We start from the raw sequence: 22682 nt of genomic DNA, 5'->3' as shown, positions 1-22682 counted from the left end.
TCCAGGAATTCCCAGATCTTGATATTAAACCCGCTCCTAAAATTAAAACGGGTATGGATTCACTCATCTTCAACAACTGGCCCTTTGATTTTTGTCCCGATTTGAGTCAAACGTTTAATTTTTCATTATTTTTCAGGTCTCGCTGAGCTGAGACCAGTCAATCGATTACCCAGAGCTTACTGCTAGCAGCCCAAACAAAACCAGGAGCAGCCATTCATTGGACTTGAACAGAAAAACATTATGTGGAGCTTTAATTAACCAAACTTTTTTTTCCCCTACATTTTTTATTACATAACCATTTAAGAACCACTTCCAGAGAACTGGACTGGTTTTCCACTGCAGTTGGTTTTATTCAAAAGATAAATGACAAAATGTACCGAGTATCTCCTAAAAGCCAAAAAACATCTCTTCCTGTAACTGCAATCTGGACACAAAAGGCAAAACATTTTAGTCTCTTAATTAAGCGCCTGTCCGTCTTACCTTCAGACCCAATAACTCAATTTCAGTTGTAAACCAGGGTTTGGGCTTTGGATTTAACCATCTGTGCCGACATCGAGATTAGTGTTAGTCCAATTTCCTCATGTTGAGGAAGAAACCTAAACAAGTTTCCAGCATTTTCTGTCTTTAAACATCCATGTTTTCTGGTTAAAAAGGTCAAACCACAAACTGTCCCTCTAACAAGACAGAAGGAACACCTTGGGGCAAATGGAGGCTCAGCAAATGGAAAATAACGAGCTTAACCCTCTAAAAGAAATTCTGAGAAAAGACACAATAGACGATTTTGACTTCTGCCTCAACCACGGGCGTCCAATGTGCAGCCAGGACCCATTTGCTGTCCTTGGTATCATTTATAGAGATCCACTGCCATGATTCAATTCAATTTTAATTAAATTTTATTTATATAGCGCCAATTCATGAAACATGTCATCTCAAGGCACTTTCCAAAGTCAAATTCAATCAGATTATACAGATTGGGTCATGATGTCACCATTTCTTGCATCTTTTTCTAATATTAAAGAGTGAACTGACCTTATGCAAACGGCATTTCAATGGTCTAAGTGCTCTAAGTGACCAGATAATCATCAGCTCAGAAAGTATCAGAATCAGAAGGTAGGTGATGCCATCAGTTTCAAGCATCCAGCATACAGAGGTCAGTGAATTTTCACCAGCGTAGACAGAGCGTTTGCATAGTGTTGCATGACATGAAGGAGAATAATTATTACGACATTGCATTGATGTTTCAGTCACGTACGCATTAATCATTTAGCATTGCAGAACACACCTCTGCTTTTTCCCCACCATGGCAGAAGACCTGATTGACTTGCCTTTCATCCCGGATCCCGACCGGAATCTGGACCTTGAGAAAGGTTCATGTAGACAAAAGGTAAAAAAATAATGTGTCTCTTTAAGGAAGATTTTATTCTCAATGTGGAAAATGTTTCACAGACAGTCCTATATTGAATGCTTGAAGACTGAAAAGCGAAATGTTAAAAGTCATCTTATCAACGGCGTCGAAAGGGCATCTTGTATAGAAGGAGGAAAGGATGTCAACATGAAACCGTGTTGAGGGTAAATTTGAAACGACGCATGGACAAAAAGTTCAGTCTTAAGGTATATTTCTGGACAATGACTAGCTGACCTGACACAGCCGCATAAAAGATTACCATGAATATCACCTGCTGGGAGGTAAGAGTGTTTAATCACAGGGACAGCTCAGGTTGGGTGGTTAGGGCACAAAATAAAAGGAGTGAGACAGATTTGATTTGCACATGAGAGACACAGCGTGGATTAGGGGTATTCAGACAGCCAGAAACGAAACCTGTGGACAAGGTGACCAGCGAACATGAAGGAAGATGAAACTGTAGAGTTAAAGACCCGCTTTGGTCTGGTTTGTGTTAATCACAGACATTTATTTTTAAATGCAAAACAACCCCTCACACCGAAGGCCACCTCCGCAGAACCTAATCGAGCAGAAAGCCTTCATAAGAAATAATATTCCAAACACACAATCCAATCAAAAAAAAAAAAAAAAAAAAGAGAAAAAAAAAAAGAACAGCAACCTCTGAAAGCTGCAGCAGTGGAAATCTTAACTTGTCTCTCTGTGTGCCAGAGAAAATGAAATGCCAAGCCTGGCTAAGGACATAATGAAAAAGCTATTATCAGCATAAGCTTTCATCAGCACAGCATTCAGCCGTGTTCAATACAAACTGATTCTCTCATCTTGTGCCGTTCCCATCTGAATGCTGGGATATAATAAAGGAGGTGAGATAAGAACGAAAGATCACTTTTTTTCCAACTGAAGACACGCATCAGCACATTTCCTGATGAGCCGAAGCTTTTACAAACCACCGCGTTCGCAAAGGCCAAGACAATCAACGTGTTGTCGTCGGTTTAATTTACTAAGCATCTCTATGCTCTTTAAAATCTAGATCCGTTTCCACTTTTTGTCCCGCGATTCATTTTCCTTCTTCTTTTGCATCTGATTATTGATAAACGTATCCTCTTCACTAGTCTCTGTCCATCAGACGGGTCCACCATTACAGCCTGAATTCAAATGTAGCCTCCTCATACAATATTCACAGCTATTCTGAATAATGCATATTATGATACAATATTCAAACTGTATTCAGGGTGTATTAGGCCCTAATGAAGATGGGCTGATGCATTAGTTTACAAAGAAAATGTCAGCAGCTTGGAAACCAAACAAAAAAGATGCAAAAAGTTAAAAAAAAAAATTGCCCCCCCAAAAGCATTTCTGTTCATTCTCTTAGTTTAGTCCGGGGGGGGTATTTGTTGCCCTATGAGGTTGTTTATATCTCTGACATTTAGCTTTTTCCTTTTTTGGTTTATTTGTAAGAAGATGATATTCTATCTCAGCTGCAGCTTTAACATTTCTTTCTCCTGGATTTTACCTTCTTTTCTCAAAGGTTTATGTCAGTCAAACCAATGTGATGTCAAATTAAATTTCATTCATTAAGTGGGAAAAATAAAAAAGCTTTCCAAAATAAGTATGACCCAATATTAAAAGGTAGTCGCCCCCCTAACGCTAACGACTTTTCTTCAGATCAGGGCATGATGTGGCTTGTTGCACTGCAAAAAGGGAACTAAAAGTAAGTGAAATTTTCTTGAAATCAATGTATTTTTCCTTGATTAGAGCAGGTAAATAAGATTATTTGCCAATGGAATAAGATTTTTGCACTTAAAATAGGAACGATTCATCTCCATCATCTTATTTCAAGTGTAGGATATCTAATTATCTTATTTTAGGGGTAAAAATACTCATTGCATTGGCAAATGGTCTTATTTAGCTCCTCAAATGAAGGAAAAATACATTAATTTCAAGAAACCTTTACTTACTTTTAGTTCCCTTTTTGCAGTGTGAAGTAATTCAGCCTACTTCATGTTGTCAGACAGGTCCTCTTTAGGTGATGTAGGGTAGGGTAACGCTTCTGAAAATGAACTAAAAAAGTGGTTTATCATCACTTTTGATGACGATTTAACAACAGAGGTGCAAGTCTAGAAGCAAATATTACGCCGTCTATTAAACAGATTACAACTCTAGTGCCCACTGAAGATCTAATGAAGGCCCTCGCCAACCGAGACGTCAAACATTTGTGGGTCGGGCCTGAAGGAATAATGAAAGCAAGACAAAAAGGTCAATCACCCGAAGAAGAGCCGCAGCGTTTCCAAGCTGTGCCCCGGAGATAAAACACAGTTTCTTGTAATTCTGACATAAAAAAAGCAGCTGTGGTTTAAATATTCAAGGCATCTCATCATTTAGTTTTAGGAAGTCAGGTCACTTTTTCCCCCCACAGTGCTCCTCCTCCAGTAGATCTGTGCTGCCCACATGTTTAATGCCATGACAGCCTCTCCTAGGACATCATTATCCGAGTTTCACGACATGCATTAATACTGATAAATCTGGTCTCAAAAATACTGAAAATAAAATACTCACAGAGAAAAAGCTCCCTTAAAAAAAAAAAAAAAAAATCATCACTATTTTAGGTTTATGTGAAATTCAAAAGGGTTGCCAAACTCAGGAAAAAAAGCGAAGCGTGTAGTCGGCTGTGTTTAATCCGAAGAACACGTCGTCTCGCTCACAAACCCAATCCACTGACTAACTGAGAACAATGTCCTTCATCAGTCTCTGCAGGATGCAGCATTTCCTCCAAGACAAAATGTAGGCGTTCAATCTCCTTTTGACAGCCACAAAAATCCCCCCCCTCAGGGCAGAATCTGCAGCAAAGTGAACTGGGCCCCCTGTGCAATCACAAAAAAAAAAAAAAAACGGGTTGGAGGTTCTGCAGCTTTCAGGTGTTTCTCAGAACGTTTGAGAGGGACTCAGACCAAGCTGGACGCTGTGGGAGGTGCAGCAGCAGAGATGATGAAACTCTTTATGCACCCAGCATGTAACCAGCTTCAACGCTAGTGTTCAAAAATAAGCAGCCCTCTGTTAGACTGGACATGTGCAGAACTTTTACTGAAACTGCTTAAACATTATCATTTCATATGTTATGTTTTAAACAACACTTTTTTTTTTAAAGGCAACACTGCTAAACAACTTTTAGTGCCCAGGAAATACCACTCGTGTGTCTGTGTGGGGTATGTGTGTGTGAGCTTTCTCCTGATCCTCTGGTTTCCCTCCAATCCGAAATAATTCAATAACAATAAATATATATCCATCCATCCATTTTCCGAACCGCTTATCCCTCATGGGGTCGCGGGGGGTGCTGGTGCCTATCTCCAGCGTTCAATGGGCGAGAGGCGGGGTACACCCTGGACAGGTCAATATATATATATATATATATATATATATATATATATATATATATATATATATATATATATATATATATATATATATAAAAAATGGGTTGATAGACGTACAGTATATCGATGATAGAAAAAAAGGTCAATAAAAAGTTCAATAGAATAACAGTTGTCCTTCCTTTTTGCATTCTAGCCATGTAGGTTAATATTAGTCGTTACATCCTCCCAACCAATCACAACGCAGACTCAGGAATGTTGCATCACCAAGCTCCGCCCCCTTCAAAGAGTTCAGAGAGCACACATTCTTTTTTTTCTGCTTTTTAAAACTTGCAGTTTTGGTAAAAAGTTGGTTGAATAATGGCCAGGGCAGCACTTATAATATATGTTTCGAATATGTTGATGATTATCGATATCGATCAATATGATTTCTATTTCATCGATATCCTTTTTTTTCTATATGGTCCAGCCCTAGCGTCTCAGAAGGTTTCACAGCAGAACGCACCAAAAGGAACGTGGAGATGCATCAAGCATCACTGAGCTCAACCTTCAGACTTCTCAGGGATGTTTTCATCTAACCTGACAACAGCCAGCTGTATGTATCGCTCCGCCTAGCTCCACTCACAGTGGAGTGGAGCTAGGCGGAGCGATACATACAGCTGGCTGTTGTCAGGTTAGTTTTCATCCTCATTACACAGAAGAAACCAACTTAAGTTCCTCACAGCTGCTGCCAGAACAGAGGAGATAAACACAAGAAACTCTGAACCATTTTATGCAAGGAAGAGTCTCTTTTTTTCTTTAATGTAAAAAAACATCAAATTGTTAGTTTTGCATAGGTTTTATGTCCTTTAAGGATGAAATGACCTTAAGTGAGTGCCCCCAAATAGACAGATGATTATACCCCTGATTAATCAGAAGATGTCACCAGCTTCACTTTCATTTTCAAGCATCAAGAATCCTGAGGTCAGTGACTCTTCACCGATTCAGACATTTAACTTAATAGCTTATTAAATTATTAATTTAATAGCTTATTAAGTCATTTTAAAAAGACCGCTAGAAGAAGAAAAACTAAAGCCAACATTAGGAACGAGCGAAAAGTCAGCTGTCAAAGCAGCCTGGGCTTCAGCAGAACCACAGGCGGATCAATGCCAAGCTGCATCGATGCAAAGCAGCCACAACCTTTAAAAGTAAGTTTACATACTGACTACATAGACTTACTTTAAATGACAGACAAAACCATCTGACGCCACATTCTGCTTTACTGAGAATTTGGGCTTTTGTTTGCCAGAATTTGCCTAAAGTAACAAAAATAAACATTTAAATTACATAATTCTGTGTGTTCCACTGCAAAAACAGAACTAAAAATAAGTAAAATTTTCTTGAAATTAGTGTATTTGTCCTTGATTTGAACAGGCAAAAGAGATGATCTGCCAATGGAAAGAGTAATTTTACACCTAAAATAAGATAATTAGATATAATGCACTTGAAATAAGTTGATGGAGATGGGTTCTTCCTGTTTTAAGTGCAAAAATCTTATTCAATTGGCAGATTATATTATCTACCTACTCAAATAAAGTACAAATACAAAAATTTCAAGAAAATTTTAACTTATTTTTAGTTTAGTTTAGTCTGTTCTTGCAGTGGCAAGATTCATCTGTAATTACTGGGCGGGGGGGAGGGGGGAAAATTACTTTTCAATGATATTCTAACTAACTGAGAAGCATCCATTATCAAAAACCCGTACAGGGAATGACCCTGATCAGTTAAAATGGAGGCCGGAGCACGTGTCTCTAAACTTGTGTAAACCGCCTACAAGTCTGGTTAAATATTCACCTAAAAATAGCCGCTGCTGAAAGATCAGCAGTGGTTAAAACGGGTTTATCTTTACAGCAGAACTACTTCCCGTCTCGGCGCCTTTATCAGCCTCACCTTCCTGTGGTCCGTTTTTAAAATCAGCCCGAGGGCCGGCGACGTGTTTGCAGAGAAACGGTGCGTGTTGTGAGAAGAGCAGCAGCTCTGCAGAGACATGTTGACACAGCAGCTTCAGCCTTATCAAACATTTACATCATGTTAGCCACTGACAGACAAGCAGGGGGGGGTCTTTGTTTGGGTTCAGCCATTTATCTATAAATCAAGAGACACTAACGTAGTTAAAAAAGCTGATCTACCAACTTCCTCTTCCAAAAAAACATTTTTTTTGCAATATGTTTCACTTTAACGGTGTGTTAAATATAATGGAGTGATTTTGATTGACATGTTCCAGCCTTCATTTCTTTGTATTTTCTTTTAAACTGGTCTGAATCAACAGTTAAAGGAATCTGGAGTTTGGCTGTTTTTTCCATTTATAAAAAAAGGGCACAATGCAGCGTCTGAGTCATGTCGAGGACAAACTACCTCCAGCAGAGGAAGAAAATCAGCAAACAGGGGAGCTGAGAGAGGCGGCAACCTTCACCTGATCTGCAGACGCCATACTGCAAAAACGGAACTAAAAATAAATAAAATGTTCTTAAAATTAGTGTATTTGTCCTTGATTTTAGCAGGTAAATAAGATGATTTGCCAATAGAATAAGATTTTTGCACTTAAAATAGGAAAAATTCATCTCCATCATCTTATTTCAAGTGCAGGATGTCTAATTATCTTATTTTAGGGGTTAGAATACTCATTACATTGGCAGATAATCTTATTTAACTGCTCAAATCAAGGACAAAAACACTAACTTTAAGAACATTTTACTTATTTTTATTACCATTACCATTTTTGCAGTGCACTTTACTGGAGCTAGAGAGAGTGGTGGGGGTGGACGGATGGACAGGACGATGACTTTTAATAGAAATCAGAGACTGCAGCATTTTTAAAATGCATGTTTTAGTCACAAACCACTAGAGCAGCGTGGACCAGAACCTGGGCCATTCTTTCTTACCTGTTCGGTGTTCAGGCTGGCTGGACTCTCATTAGATGTAGCAGCTCGCTGTCCTGCACAAAAAAAAAAGGGACAATTTTAATTTTTTTAATTTAAATTAAATAAAAATCTCTTTATCACTGCAAAAACGGATCTAAAAATAAGCAAAATGTTCTTAAACAGTGTTTTTGTCCTTGATTTGAGCAGGTAAATAAGATCATCTGCCAGTGGAATGAGTATTTTGACCCCTAAATTAAGATAATTAGACATCCTACACTTGAAATAAGATGATGGAGATGAATTGTTCCTATTTTAAGTGCAAAAATCTTATTCTATTGGCAGATCACCTTACCTGCTCAAATAAAGGACAGATACACCAATTTTCAGAAGATGTTACTTATTTTTAGTTCCGTTTTTGCAGTGATCACGTTACAGTACACAAGTTTGAAGGACTTGATTTGGATTTTATGTGGCAGAGCAACACAAGCTGCCGCGTAACTTAATTGAGAAGTGGAAGAAAATTATTATTTTAAAACAATTTTTACAGTTAAAAACCTGAAAAAAAAAAAAAAAAAAAAAAGCAGCACGCATTTGTATTCAGCCCTCCTTACTCCGATACCCCCAAATAAACCATTGTTGAAAGAAAGCAACAAGATGTGCTGGAGACGCAGCAGACATGTGGAAGGAGGTGATTTGGTTAGAGGAGACTAATGCTGAACGTTTTAGGCTAAATTAACGATCTCTGTCCACCCTACAGTGAAACATGGTGGTGGCAGCATCATGATGTAGGGATGCTTTTCTTTAGCAGGGACAGGGAGCCTGGTCAGAGTTAATTCACTGAAGTAATGAATAAATATTGTATGTGATACAATGCGCTCAAAATATGTTAAAATGTGTAAGTACAGCTTTGGATAGCAACAAAGCCGCTCCGCTCTATGGATATTAGGAGCATTACGGTACACTGTGTCACTAACTGAGGACCCCTTAGCTGTCTACCAGACTGCCTGACTGTAATGTCTAAACTAGAAGTACATTCATGTAAGGCAGCTCGCGCCCGGAGTACGCGCTAGCAACAATAAACCTAGTAAGTTAATTTAATATAAAAAGTTAAGTTTATTTTGGCCTTATGTTAGAAACAGGGCAGTTTAGTCCAGCTACTCTGTCCTCCTGATAGAGACGGATAGCTTTTCCTCTCAGCTGTGTACGCAGAGGGAGTGCCACAGAAAGGGAAGTAAAAGTAAGTAACATTTTCTTGAGATTAGTGCATTTTTTCTTGATTTGAGCAGCTAAATAAGACTATTTGCCAGTGGAATGAGTATTTTACCCATAAAATAAGATAATTAGATATCCTGCACTTGAAATAAAATAATGGAATTGAGTTGTTCTTATTTTAAGTGCAAAAATCTTATTCCATTGGCAAATAGTCATATTTACCAGCTCAAATCAAGGTAAAATACACTAATTTCAAGAAAATTTTACTGACTTTTAGTTTCCTTTTTGCAGTGCGGAATAATAGTACGCATTTGGGAAGAATATTTAAAGCGCCTTATAATCCGGTGCGCCTTATGGTCTGAAAAATACGGTAATTGTCTGTTTGAAACAGTATAACAAGGTAGAAAAATAAATGTGTAAAAAGAATTGCCTGTGGTCTGAACCAGTCACCATGGGGTCAATCTACACAACATATTAGAAGACCTAAAGCAGCTCGTCAAGTCTGGATTTTAGGAGCTCTAATTTTATTAAAAGGTCTCATTTTCATCATAGGGTGATAAAAATAGACGTCACAGTAATAACCCGCTGACTTTTAATTCGTTCCCTTTTCTATTTACTGCTGCCTCTTTATCTGCCATCAGCAGCAGAAAGAGCATTTTGCTTCCCCCACAAAGTTGTGTCAATTATCAGGAAGACAGGAAAGGACACAGGAGGGATTTATAACGCGCTCGTTCTCTAATTAACGGACGTTTCTCATTCATTCAGCCATCTGCCCGTCCAGCCCAGATATATCCAGCGGTAAATACCGGCTGCTGGTGTACGGCAGCGTGGAGACACCCGGAGACTAAATAAAGACTTTTAGCTGCTCGTGTCCCTGGATCTCCTTTTCCTCAATATTTAGTTATAAACTGAGAACCGTTGGGGCGGGTTCTTCCTGGGGAAGGCTTCAGGTTTCTTTAGATGTTGCATAAAAAGCGTGAAAACGATGATTTTTATGCTTTCTGGTCGGTGAGCAGCTGGTCAGAAATCACAAATTCGATCATTTTTTTCCCCCGATCAGTGAACCGACCTTAGCACCAAACCTTCCACTGCAAAAATGGATCTAAAAATAAGTAAAATGTTCTTAAAATTAGTGCATTTGTCCTTGATTTGAGCAGGTTAATAAGATGATTTGCCAATGGAATAAGATTTTTGCACTTAAAATAGGTACAACTCATCTCCATCATCTTATTTCAAGTCCAGGATGTCTAATTATCTTATTTTAGGGGTCAAAATACTTATTCCACTGGCAGATAATCTTATTTACCTGCTCAAATCAAGGACAAATACACTAACTTTAAGAACATTTTACTTATTTTTAGATCCATTTTTGCAGTGGCAGTCATATCAGCGGTTGACGATTTAATAATTTAAGCGAATAACAGCAAGTTAGAATTGTGTCCTCTTTAATATTTAATCCAGACAGTGAAGTTATTTAATGGAAAATAACATCTCGGGTGGGAAGAGAAGTCGTCTCTCAATCAGAAAACTATGGGTTAGATTCCAGCTTTTGTCCACGTGCCCTTGAGCTTACCTACCGATCTGTGTGGGCGAATGAATGAGGATGTGTTTGAGTTAACGTGACTCTATTGTAAAAGCTCTCTGAGGGGTCGACCAGACTATAAACGCTCAATAGAAATTAAGTTCTCCAACATTTCTAGATAAATTAGTAGCTATAATCCGAGAAAACGAGTTAACGAGAAAAGCTGCGACTCTTTTTAGTCTCAGGTGCCAAAACCTGAAAGGGTTTAACTTTAACTGCAGAGAGAGACAACTCTGCAACTTGATTTTTTTTTTTTTTTTATTTCAGGTAATGGTTCTCAATGAGAAATTGGAATTCGCTAAAAATCTGTATCGGCTGGTCAAAGATAAAAAAAAACCAAAAACAATCGGTGACCCAAAAATCTGACTTGTGGCTCACCAAAACTGAAAAGATAATTTATCAAACGGATTTTAAGTAAAGAAGTTTAACAAAAATTAGACAAAAACTCGAGAAAACTGAAAAACCCAAGTGAAATGTGAAATCATATCAGTTTTATGCCTTCATGTTACCAAGAAGGTTGAGAATTTAATAACTTTGGGTTCTTTTTGGGGTTTTTTTTTAAGGATCGTCCTGTTTTCGGGTTTTATTCTTAAATCTATAATTTCAAGCATGACTTTTGATTCAGTTGCTGCTGCAGAAACAACAGCTGGAAGAACAACATTCTGGATCATCAAGAAGTTGAAGCGGAGATGTTCGGAGAGGAAGGTTTCAGGATGTCCCAGAGAGTCCAGAAAGCTGCAGCAGGTGGCTATGAATGTAGCCACCACTGCAAAAACCCATATGTCCAAAAAAAAGCCTAAAAAAGTATGAGGTTTGAGAACAGAAGACTGGAGCAAAGTTATTTTTCTGAGGTCTGAGAATTAGAAACCAACAAACATCAACTCCAAGTACTAAGAAGACGAAGAAGAAGGTCCTCATCAGTCAGGGTTTGGTCCAGATGTTGATATCCAACACGTCAGGGATTTTATTTACTAAAAGTCTTTGAAAGTCTAAATGTTTTAACTGTGCTTTAGACTAATATGGAAAAGGAAAAACGTAATTGTGTTTTTACCAAAACCTTTGGCTATCACTGTTGATGTGGACAGATAAAGCAACAAGAAATCTTTGAAGAACCTTTAGAGATCTCAAGAATGATTGTTAAATACCACCTTAACATATTATAAGAAACTGTTAGGAAATAAACGATTTATAAACTGGCCGTGGTTTTCAACGTTTGGTGGGACTGATCTAAACCAGGTAAAATAATGTGGCTTTCCTCCAAATGCAGGGGGGGGCTTTAATCATAAACACTAAGAACGCTGTCAGCAGAATTCCTTTTATTTGCTCTTTCCATGCAGATTGAAACCCTAAATATGGACAAAATAAATCCGCTGCAGTCAGAATGGTTATAGTGGTCAATATTAGTTTTATTTAATGTGCAAATAACATCATTGTTGTGTTTTGCTGAAGGCTTTGGTGTGTTTGCAAGTACTGAATAACACATAAGGTAGGAAAAATGACCTGACGTCCAAAAGCAAACTAAGACAAGCATCAGGCATCTTACAAGATATATTTATAAAAAAGTAATGCTTGACCTACAAGAAAAATAACTGTGGAGACGTCTGCAAAGCCAGGGAAGTAAACAGAACATCTCAATGTTTTATTCGCTGTTAGGGCAGTATAAACATTTTTGTGACTTCTGCTGTATTTATGGAACGAGACGTATTTAATAAGAGGTTTTTACACATTATTTAGGTCAAAATATTACACATTTTCAGAGTTTTCAGTCCTTTGTGATCCTTTTCTGAAACACAAAGGTTTATAGTGAATTTAAGGCAGATGTTTATTTAATAGTCAGGCTGTAAAAATGGAAGCTGGAAGAAACAGACATGGATGGACCAACAAAAAGAAGGATGAATGGACAGACGGACTAATGGATAGACCAGGGGTGTCAAACTCATTTTGGTTTAGGGGCCGCATTCAGCTTAATCTGAAGAGGGCCACACGAGTAAACTCATTGGAAAATTAAATAGAACTAATAAAAGTGGACTTGTTGTTAAATTTTTTTATTAAATGAATTTCACTTTTACACATTATGAATAACCTCAGCGTTTTTAAGAAAAGTATGTGCAATTTCAACAATACTTTTACTCAGTTAAACATTTACTTGTGCATTATGCATAAGAACTGATCACAGTGATTATACAATGTTGAAAAACATTTATTCACATTTTTTGGAACTTAAAAAAAACTGTCCTGCATGACAAAATACATCAAACAGATAAAAATTAAGAAATGATTTAAAATCAATTTTCCACAACTGAAGCTCAGTGCTACCATCTGCTGATTAAAACACAGCGCCCCTCGTGGACAATATAGGAACTGCAGATTTTCATTTTAACGAAGTACATGTTTTTTTTTCAATAATTGTTTTATCATTCTCTTCCTTTTATCTCCTCTTTCTTTCACCTTTTCTTTTTTCTTCTTGTTCTTCCTTTCCTCTCCTACTTTCCCATTGTAGTGTCCATATCATTTGAGATATTCCCCGCATGAATCATAATAAAACTATTCACATTCATAAATCAAGCAGAGCACTATGGCAAAAGCAGTACTGCTCCACTTGTGAAAGTCAAATCTGATGAGCTCTTTTTGACATTAAGACAACAATTATTATTGCCACATTGCCAGACAGGACACTGGAAAAAAAAAAAAACTTTTTATTTTTTTGAATAATGATAATCCTTATAGCCACCGGGCCAGACTAAATTGTTCGGCGGTCCGTATGTTTGACACCCCTGGGATAGACGGAGAGATGGCTGGATGGAAAGATGGATGGATGGATGGATGGATGGGAAGATTGATGGATGGATTCAACTTTCAGACAAGTTCCTTTTCCAGCGTCGGACAGTTATACCAATGGTGCTTCTAAAAGCTAAAGATGCAGCATTTCTCTCGCCACTTTATAGACCAAACACAGCTAAGGGTAACGCGTAATATTTCCAGGCTGTGATAAACAAGTCAATAAATTCCCTTTTCATTAAAACACCTCTGTGTTGCTTTAATATGAGAATGTATCATTACGTCTTCATTTATACTGCCCCCAACTGCTCTAAAACTGTAATTGCCATTAGCCAGATAATAAATAGAAGCTGCTCTGCAGGGTTCAGAGATCATTCCTTTCCTCTGTGATTACAGTCTGAATATTGGCAGCAGAGCAGATTAACAGTGAAATGAACTCTCCCTCCAGCCTGGTGCTCAGTTACATACGAGTTGAGATGCTCTGGAACCACCATCCCTGGGAAAAAAATAAATAAATAAAGACCCTTCTGGATGGAAATCCGATAAAAGGAGAAGTTAACTCATGCATCCCCATCCCCTGGAATATTGACGCCTGTATCAAATGACTGCCGCTCACAGAGGAAGCCGGTAGCAGTGTGTTGAGACGTGAGGGCAAAGTCAACATGGAAAACTTGAAAAGCTGCAGAGAAAAACACACAAAATAACGCCCCTGGAAGCAAACACAGGCGGATGAACAGAAAGATTCAGGTTAAACACGTGCAAACCGACGTGGCCTGCATCAGGTTACTGTAAACGCTGCAGCTCGGCAGCTGGAGGAGCTTGCTCTGAGTGCTGGGATGTGATTTGCAGGTTGCTGCACATTTGCCGTCATGATAGTTTATTACAGTTAAAGTTCTTTAACGCGGCTAAAAAAGGTTCACACAGTAGGAGGAGAGGAGCCTTGTAAATCACTTGTGCACGCTTCTCTTTATCTGAGAACTGGCAGCTCTGACAGCGGAGCGGCAGCTTAACCGCCTCACAAGGAGCCCCTGCCTCATTAACCAGCAGCGAGGAATCAAGAGGCGAGGCGCGAATAAAATCACAAAGGCATATGATGATGAAACGTTGGGAAACCACCGCCACATAAAGCAAACCGGAGCCCCCATCACGCTTCTTCCCAGAAAATCAACACCAGGCCGGTTGGACCGGTTATTTGTGGACGACACAGCAAATATTCGTGTCAGCTGCGCAAATCTTCCTTTTTTTTTTTTTTTTTTTTTTAAGTTTAAGGTTGCAAACTGCCTGCAGCTGGTTTCAAAACTTAGAGAAACAAGAACGCAATAAAAGCCGGAAATGTGTGTGTGTGTGTGCGGTGTTCGTTACTCCCAGGTCAGGCTGTGTTAAAACTAGTGCTGGGTATATTGTAGGATGAGCCGATTCGATACGATTGTTGATACATAGCTCACGATACAATACGATTCTCGATACAGTCAGTTTGATTTGCTTTGACTCGAATATCGATATTTATTACTTTCAAATTAATGCTCAAAGTCATTCAATCAACAAAACAAGCCAAATATCTATGTTCAATTTATTGAACACTGATATATTAAAAACAGGAAAACAAAGTTCATTTGGTTCAACGCATTTAACGTATCACAGAAACCAAAAATGTGCCCAAACGTCTGATTTTAGGAACGAAGGAGTTTCTAAGATCCTGTCTGCCATGCCGCAAATTAATCTCACTTGCTCTTCCTCGCTGTGAACAGTAATGGCGCTCTGTAACAACGCCCCCTAGGGATTGGGAGGTATATCGATATCGAAAGCCAGAATATCGATATGAAATCGTTTTCAAAAATATCAATATTAATCTTTGTATCGATTTTTATGCACAGCCCTAGTTAAAACCGATCTACTGCATTATATGCGGACAGCTGAGGTCAAAATAACAGTTTAGAAAGTAAGTAGCTGAGGTAGCTCTGGACTGGAGGTGGAGGATAAAAATGTGTTTTTCAACGCATCATAAAAATAAAATGAAGAGCTCTGAAACACAAGGAACTGCGTTAGAGGTTTTCACCTGCAGATATGAGTAAATCCGCTACCCTGCCTCCGTTAGAACGCCATGGAGCACGACAAAACAACGTGACGGTACCACAGGCAGGTAAGCTAGCTCTGGTGTGTTGTATGGGCAGCTAATGACATTTATTGTATGTCACCGTAATCAGACATTTACTGACCCATAGCAGCTAGCCTGAGCCCAGGGCATACTTACAGGTGAAGTTATGTTACGTTGTGTGGGTTCCCTTTCTCTAATCATCGTTTCAACAGAAGTTTCCCAGACATGAGTCTAGAAGCAGCCATTTTGCTCCGATATTCAGAGGATGTAAAACATCTGCTGGAATTAAAACTCTAGGATTGCTGATTAACCAGAGCAGTAGTTGCTGAAAACAAGACAACAGGCCCATCAAACATCCACTTCCCGCATCTTCTGAATCCTTGAAGATTATCTTGAGTCTTCATCATGGATCTGGTCCAACAGTGTAATCTGTTTCCATTAATTTCCATGTTATTAAGGGCTTGCTAACTAGCCCAACTCAGCTATACTGTAAACTAGTATAAAATTTCCAAGTGACATAAACATAATGTGGAAGCTTGTTTGTTGTAAGGGTAACATTTATCCAGGTAATAAACAATGTGTATTTGGTTGATTTTAAAGCTAATTCTGGCCAGTGTGTTTAAGTCCATCTTCTTTTAGTGGGTCCTTCCAACTAGGGCTGTGCATAAAAATCGATACAAAGAATAATTTAGATATTTTTGAAAACAATTTAATATTGATATTCTGGCTTTGGATATCGATATACCTCCCAATCCCTAGGGGGCGTTATTACAGAGCGCCATTACTGTTCACAGCGAGGAAGAGCAAGTGAGATGAATTTGCGGCATGGCAGACAGGATCTTAGAAACTCCTTTTGTTCCTAAAATCAGACGTTTGGGCACATTTTTGGTTTCTGTGATACGTTAAATGCATTGAACCAAATGAAATTTGTTTTCCTGTTTAATATATCAGTGTTCAATAAATTGAACATAGATATTTGGCTTGTTTTGTTGATTGAAGGACTTTGAGCATTAATTTGAAAGTAATAAATATCGATATTCGAGTCAAAGTAAATCAAACTGACTGTATCGAGAATCGTATTGTATCGTGCGCTATGTGTCAACAATCGTATCGAATCAGCTCATCCTAGATGATACCCAGCACTACTTCCAACAGTGGGTTTAATGTTGAAGGGGAAACCATCAACTGTCCATAAGCATGGTATCATCTGCATAGAGGAGCATCCAAGACACAGACACCTAAATATTGCAGTAAAACCTTTAAAATCAGATGTTTCTTGCCAAAAAATGTGTGCAAAAAATAGAGGGTAAATTATTAATTACATCTAAACAAACAAGAGTTCTTACTGTCATGGTATTCGGAAGAAAACTGATTTTATGATTTTGTTGTAATAACTCACCTTTACAAGTAAACAACAAGCACTGCATCTCATCTTGAATCAGTGACGTGGCTACAAACACGACTAAAATCAACCATCTAAAACATTAGCATAAACATAACCTGTGCAGATGAAGCCAGGTGCTATACTTTGATATAAAGCTATTTACCTTGTAGGCAGATGGCTATCGGGAAATCAGTTACAACGTCTTAGATTAACAGTAGAGAAGCCAGGGCACTGTTGCCACTTATTAAGACTGAAGAATGAAACTTTAAAGCAATGAGCAATACTTTGACATAGTTAAGGGGGAAAAAGGAAAAAAAGGAACTGAAAACCAGCTTTTTAGATGCAGTGAACACACAAACCAGCTGGATCCAGAGGGCACGATCTGGACATATAAATAGTTTCTGCCAACCAAACCACCCACCTCTACTCTGGAAGCTTAGATCATTCTCTGAAAACTCCCAGTTTCGCTGATTCTTCTGATTAGGCATCTGGTCAGGCAGCCGCAGGCCTGCACTGAACCTGAATATTTTAATCAGGCCTAAAGCCGAAGAATGAGAAGTGGCTTTTCTTTACAGCTGCATAAAACACAGATTGTCTGCAGCTCTTTGAGAGCACAGAGTCGGTAACGATGTACTTTAATTTGGATGCAAAAAGGCCTTCTTCATCTCCCTGAAGGAGTCACCCTTCATTCCTTCCTCTTCAGGACAAAAGTTTGTCAAAATCCACTTTTTTTTTGCAAAAAGAATCCTAATTTTAAAGCGTTCATCTGTTTTAGACCTAAATGACATTTTTTGCATTTTCTACCATATAAGCTAACATGTTGCCTTAGCTTTTTTGGGGACTTACATTCAAGTATAATTAATCAGCTGTGGTTTGTGGTAGAATAAAAACAGACCTCTGTGTTTCTTATTGATGTTCGCAAGACGGTTTCTGATACGCAAATAACTTCCCGACCTGATATTTTAACGCACATCTGAAGAGAGCAAAGTCAGGCACTCATAGTAGTAAACCACCAGTGTTGCACACGCATAATGTGCAGCAAGTTTAGCCTTCCTGCCATCTGCTACCATCTCCTCCCTGTTAAAGTTAAAAAGCTTCCTGAATGAACAGCAGACATGCCTCACATTTTTTTAAACGCCTCACTGATACTCAACAACTTCCACATGGAGGAGTGTCGTCAGCTCAACCTGGTAGCCTCTACGTACGTTGTGTACGTTGTGTACGTTGTGTTCAATGACTGGAAGAAAAGATCGTATTTTTACTTTTTGACCGACCTATCACAGTCGAGCATTAAATTGTCTGATTTTGGCCTAGAGACAATTTTGTGGTGTATCTGGAAGGATCTGACTTGGTTTTTAATGTTTTTTTTCTCATGAATAATTGAATTTGTAGTATATTATTTTGTGAAGATTTTATGTTACACACAATTTCCAGTGTTTGCGATCAGATCCTTATTTGCAAAAGACACCTCTTAAGAAATAGGCCAGACTATGACCCCTTTTCAAACCACAGTCACAAATTTTAATGCAATAGAAAAATGATTAGATTAGAGAAAATTACTTTCAACTCAACTATCAAAGCATCGCTTATTATATTAACAGATACACGGCTAGTGCAAAAGTTCCCATTGGAGAATATTTCAGATCCAAGTTTAATAGCAATAGATAAATACTATATCCTTTCATATCCGGTTTTGGTGAGTTTAGCATCAATTAAAACATAATCTTTAAATCAATTTCAAATTTGTTAAACCCCAATTTATGTTATGAATATTTTCCACTGGAGATTTCTCCTTCCCTGCCTCGGCGCTGCAGATCAGACCGAGCAATGAATTCACCGTGGCATAAAAAACCCAAAACGCTTCATTTACACACTTGCACAGGTCTGCGCCTGCAGTGGAAGCTTTGCAGACAAGAGGTTTCCTTTCACGTCCAACTGAGACCAACAAAGTTAAAGATAACACACACACACACACACACACACACACACAGACATCTGTGTAAATATCATTCCTGTGGCACACGCGTGATAAAACACCCCCAAGCAGGGATCAGCTGGACACACAAACGACCACCTTCCCCTCTGAACCCACACACGCGTCTCTGTTGGGCAGGAATCTGTCGGGACATAATTACAATGAGGTGTCTGCACAGCATCCGATTAAAATCCGGAGGTTTTTATGGCAGGCCTTTGAAGACTACAGCAGCTCAACCTGGTTCAACGACAGCAGACTCCACACAAAGACCAAAGCCAAGCACTTCCTTTTTGGTATCAACATCATTTTTTTTCCCAGGCGGTTTCATTATGGAAATACATGCAGCGCATAATGATAAAATTCTGCTGTGGATTCACATTCTGCGACTCAAGGCTACGCTCTTTCTCACTTTTCATCTGCACTGAGAGAACTCTTACAGCTCTGAGTTGGGGGGGGCGCTTAAAATGCGAAAGTGATAAATTGCAGCGCCAGGATGCTTCCCTTAACGCCATTCTTTATTCTGATGCCTCAGATAGCTGAGAGTGGGGAAAAGGTGGAAAATCCAGAGGAATAAGACGGATGGTATGCAACACGGACGCCAGATGGTATCAGGACTCGGTATATTGTGACTCTGGGTTGTGCCAGAGGACAGCGGTACATCCAGTTGTTAAATCAGCAACATCAATGCTCAGAGGAATGCAAGGAATTTCATGGAATAAGTTATTTTTATGCTACATCACAGAAAGCCACTTTACCGAATATTCTAGCATGGTTTGCCAACGCAGAGCTCCAAATTTACAAAACGCTTGTGTATTTTTTTTTTCCTCCCCAACTTCTCCACTTCCATCCAACAATACTCCGACAGCTGAGAAGCAGCAGAAGACTAGTGGGGCTGAGATGAGGAAATACGATACAGACCCTTACACCTTATCAGCTTAAGAGGCGTCAGGGCTCATGTTCACATACTGCAGGAGAAGAGTGTATGGGCAGTAAACAGATGTAATTATCCAAGTGGAGAAATTCACCGTAGGCGGTGTCGATTTTCTGTACTTAAAAGTTTGCTTTGGAAGAGGCTGAGGTAAGAGGCTAATCTAAAAATGACAAAAATGCTGAAGTTAGAGTCGGTTTTTGTATACTTCACCTAAGTGCCTCAGTGCCACTATTTTTGTTTTTATCATTAAACATTATTTTTATTGAGATAAAGGACCCATTGAGATCAAGGCCTCTTTAACAAGGGTGACCGGCTAAGAAAGACAGCTGCAGACGTCACGATGGACAAGACAGCAATAACAAAACAACCATTAATAAAGTTATGCTCTTCAGAGTGGAAGTCACCAGAGTCTAGATATAAGCAGGGTGGATGCATCACATTTAAATGAGACATTATGCATGTATTAGGGCTGCACTGTATTAAAAAAAACTTGCAGTGGCAGTAATATTGGTAAATATTGCAGTGACGCCATCAGCTGTGATATCTGCATGTTTTCTTCCTTCCTGTGTGTGATTCCATCGCTCCTGTAACATTTTGGGCAATGACAATCGTGTGTGGGGTGAATGTCTGCTGCTGTGAGACTCTGTCCAACTGGCTAAATATTAAACAGTCCCTTTGGGATATAAATATTGCACACACTTGATATTGCGATGACGATATATCTGTGATATATTGTGCAGCCTCAGCATGTACTTGGAAGAAAGCACAACTATATAAATGTGCATCTATTTGCACGTGTGCACACAGCCAGCACCACGCAACAAGAACCAAAGACCCTTTTATGGTTTTTCGGATCCAATTTTGTGATAGACTACATCTAATTATGTATTAATTTCATACATTTCTAGCTTTAAATGGTGCTTTTAACCTAAAAATGAACCAGTGAATGGCATAATTCATTCCACTATCTTTTACAATGTTCCAAAATCATTCGTCAGCAGCTCTTGCCGTGTTTGTACTAGCATGTAATTAGTGCAATCTGCTTTGTGAATTTGGTGCAAGAATACAGCAGATAGTGCTTGCAGGAGAAGTTGGATAAATTTCATTAAATTTTTTGTAAAGAAAATTGAGGAAATTGCACTGCTTTATTAATTTGCCTGAGAGGGTAGAGAATAAGTAAACAGATGGAAAAGGCAAATATAAGATGTTTATTTTTAGCTAATACCAAGTTAGCAGGATCATGTTTAAAGGTGTGTTTTTATTATTATTATTCACAGTAACAGACAAGACTAGATGGTTGTTGAAAACTTTTTTTCAACAGAAACTGAAAAAAAGTTTTATTAAGAAGTTGGACTCGACCAAGATGCTAACCTAGCTAAAAATCCCCATTTGAGTCACAGCATTAAACGTTTTTCAATAGCTGTTTACAGAAACTGAAAAAAGTATTAAATAAGAAGTGTAAAATTAAAACAAACATTTACTGAGAGAGAAAAACAAGCAAAGTGCGAGAATAATGGTGACTTTGCACATGATACTTGTTTGCTAGTTAGCATGAATAAGCTAGCTCTTGCTAACTAATGATGTAGCGACTTTTCACATAAGTAGAATTAATGAGCCACATTATGTGTGGTTGAACTGCAGCCAGAGTAAACAATAGTTGGTTATTTAAGGAATATGTTAAATAGACAGCTATGCTCATTAAATGTTAGCTTAACAACCTTCGCTGCAGAGTTTAGCCACTTCTGTTCAGAACTACACATCAGCATTAGGCATCAACAGAGAAAAGAAAATCTCAGAGTGAAAAGTTACTCTGAGATTAAGGATAAACAACAGGCCAACTATGTTAATTGCTAAGAGCTTAATGTCATTGAACACATTTTAGGTTACACATTGCTTTTGAAAAACATTTTTGGAGCCAAATGAACAAAGTTTCTGCTTGGCTGTTATAAAATAAACACTAGCAATTCACAAGTTTGCCTACAGGAATACTTTACAGATATGTTGCTGAACACACGGTTTAAAATTGAGAGGTTATACAGGAAACACCTAGCTTTCCAAAGACCGCACTTTACCTAATGGTAGTGTGAATTGTAGAGGTGGTTCTATCCCAATCATAGCTGTGGGTCCATTTGGACCAAAAATTACTGGTTTCAGATTTTTTGTCCCAGCCAATTGCTGGATAAACTGTCTCTTGCTGGTGCCTGACTAATGCGGACCGTCATCTGACTCCAGTCAACAACAACCTGGTTGCATCTTGTCTGCAGGACAATTTTCCAGAGCACACTTTCAATTTGATTCAGTTTCTATTCATACATAATTTGCAACAGGAAGCACATTTCCATTGATTATAATTTAAAGCAAAATCAATTTTCTTGCAGCTGGACAGCACAGACAGCGTAGAAAAGTAATACCTTACATAACAGCAGATACAAACAATCTCCCACAGAAAATAACCTCTAATTACACAGCTGAGAAAATAACAAGAAAACATTTTTTTTTTTGACACAACAGATAAAAGCACAGCTTTAAATGTCGCATTTGCTCTTCGTGACCATGAGTGCTAAATTACCTTTCAGAAGAAGAACACTTAAAAGAAGAGAAAAGTCAGCGTAGAGAGATAGGATTCAGTTTTAACCTTAGAAAAACAGTTGATTTGAACAGAGCAGTTATTTGTTTTTATTTCTATAAATAATCAAATCTTTATCACATATAAAGAAACCTTAAATCGGGCTTTAAGAGGTATTTCTTGAAAGACTGGACATTTATTTATTTATTTTTTAAAGGAGAATTTGCATTTAAAAGAGGACAAATGCTTTTCAGGTCTTCCTTTTCACAGCTTTCAGCTGTCTGGTAAAGATACATTCAGCTTTGTTGTGTTTTTAAGACAAAATATTTCAGAATTGTTCCCAAATCAACCATTTCCTTCCCGACTCAAGGATGCCTTTGACGTCAAGTCAGAAATCAGATCAAGGTTTCAGTTTAAGTCTCTTGTTTGGATGGTTTTATATCATTAGGAGCTGACATCCTCCTTTAAGACTGAATATCTCAGTAATGTGTT

General features: G+C 38.4%; 1 protein-coding gene across 3 annotated transcripts in view; it reads right to left on the bottom strand.

Moving 5' to 3' along the window:
* The window catches only part of LOC105937131 (plexin-B2), a 239638-nt gene that overhangs the window by 171754 nt on the left and 45202 nt on the right, over nucleotides 1-22682 (bottom strand). For 2 of the 3 annotated variants that reach the window (XM_021324427.2, XM_012878283.3), the window contains exon 2: nucleotides 7689-7741. The exons of the other annotated variant lie outside the window; for it this stretch is intronic. The gene's annotated coding sequence lies outside the window, so the exon portion shown is untranslated. The remainder of the gene's footprint in view (nucleotides 1-7688; nucleotides 7742-22682) is intronic. 3 annotated transcript variants of the gene reach the window in all.

Source organism: Fundulus heteroclitus, chromosome 17 (genome assembly GCF_011125445.2).
Source record: "Fundulus heteroclitus isolate FHET01 chromosome 17, MU-UCD_Fhet_4.1, whole genome shotgun sequence".
NCBI classification, from domain to species: Eukaryota; Metazoa; Chordata; class Actinopteri; order Cyprinodontiformes; family Fundulidae; genus Fundulus; species Fundulus heteroclitus.
Note: the sequence above shows the minus strand (reverse complement) of the source record. Positions and strands in the feature narration are given on the sequence as shown.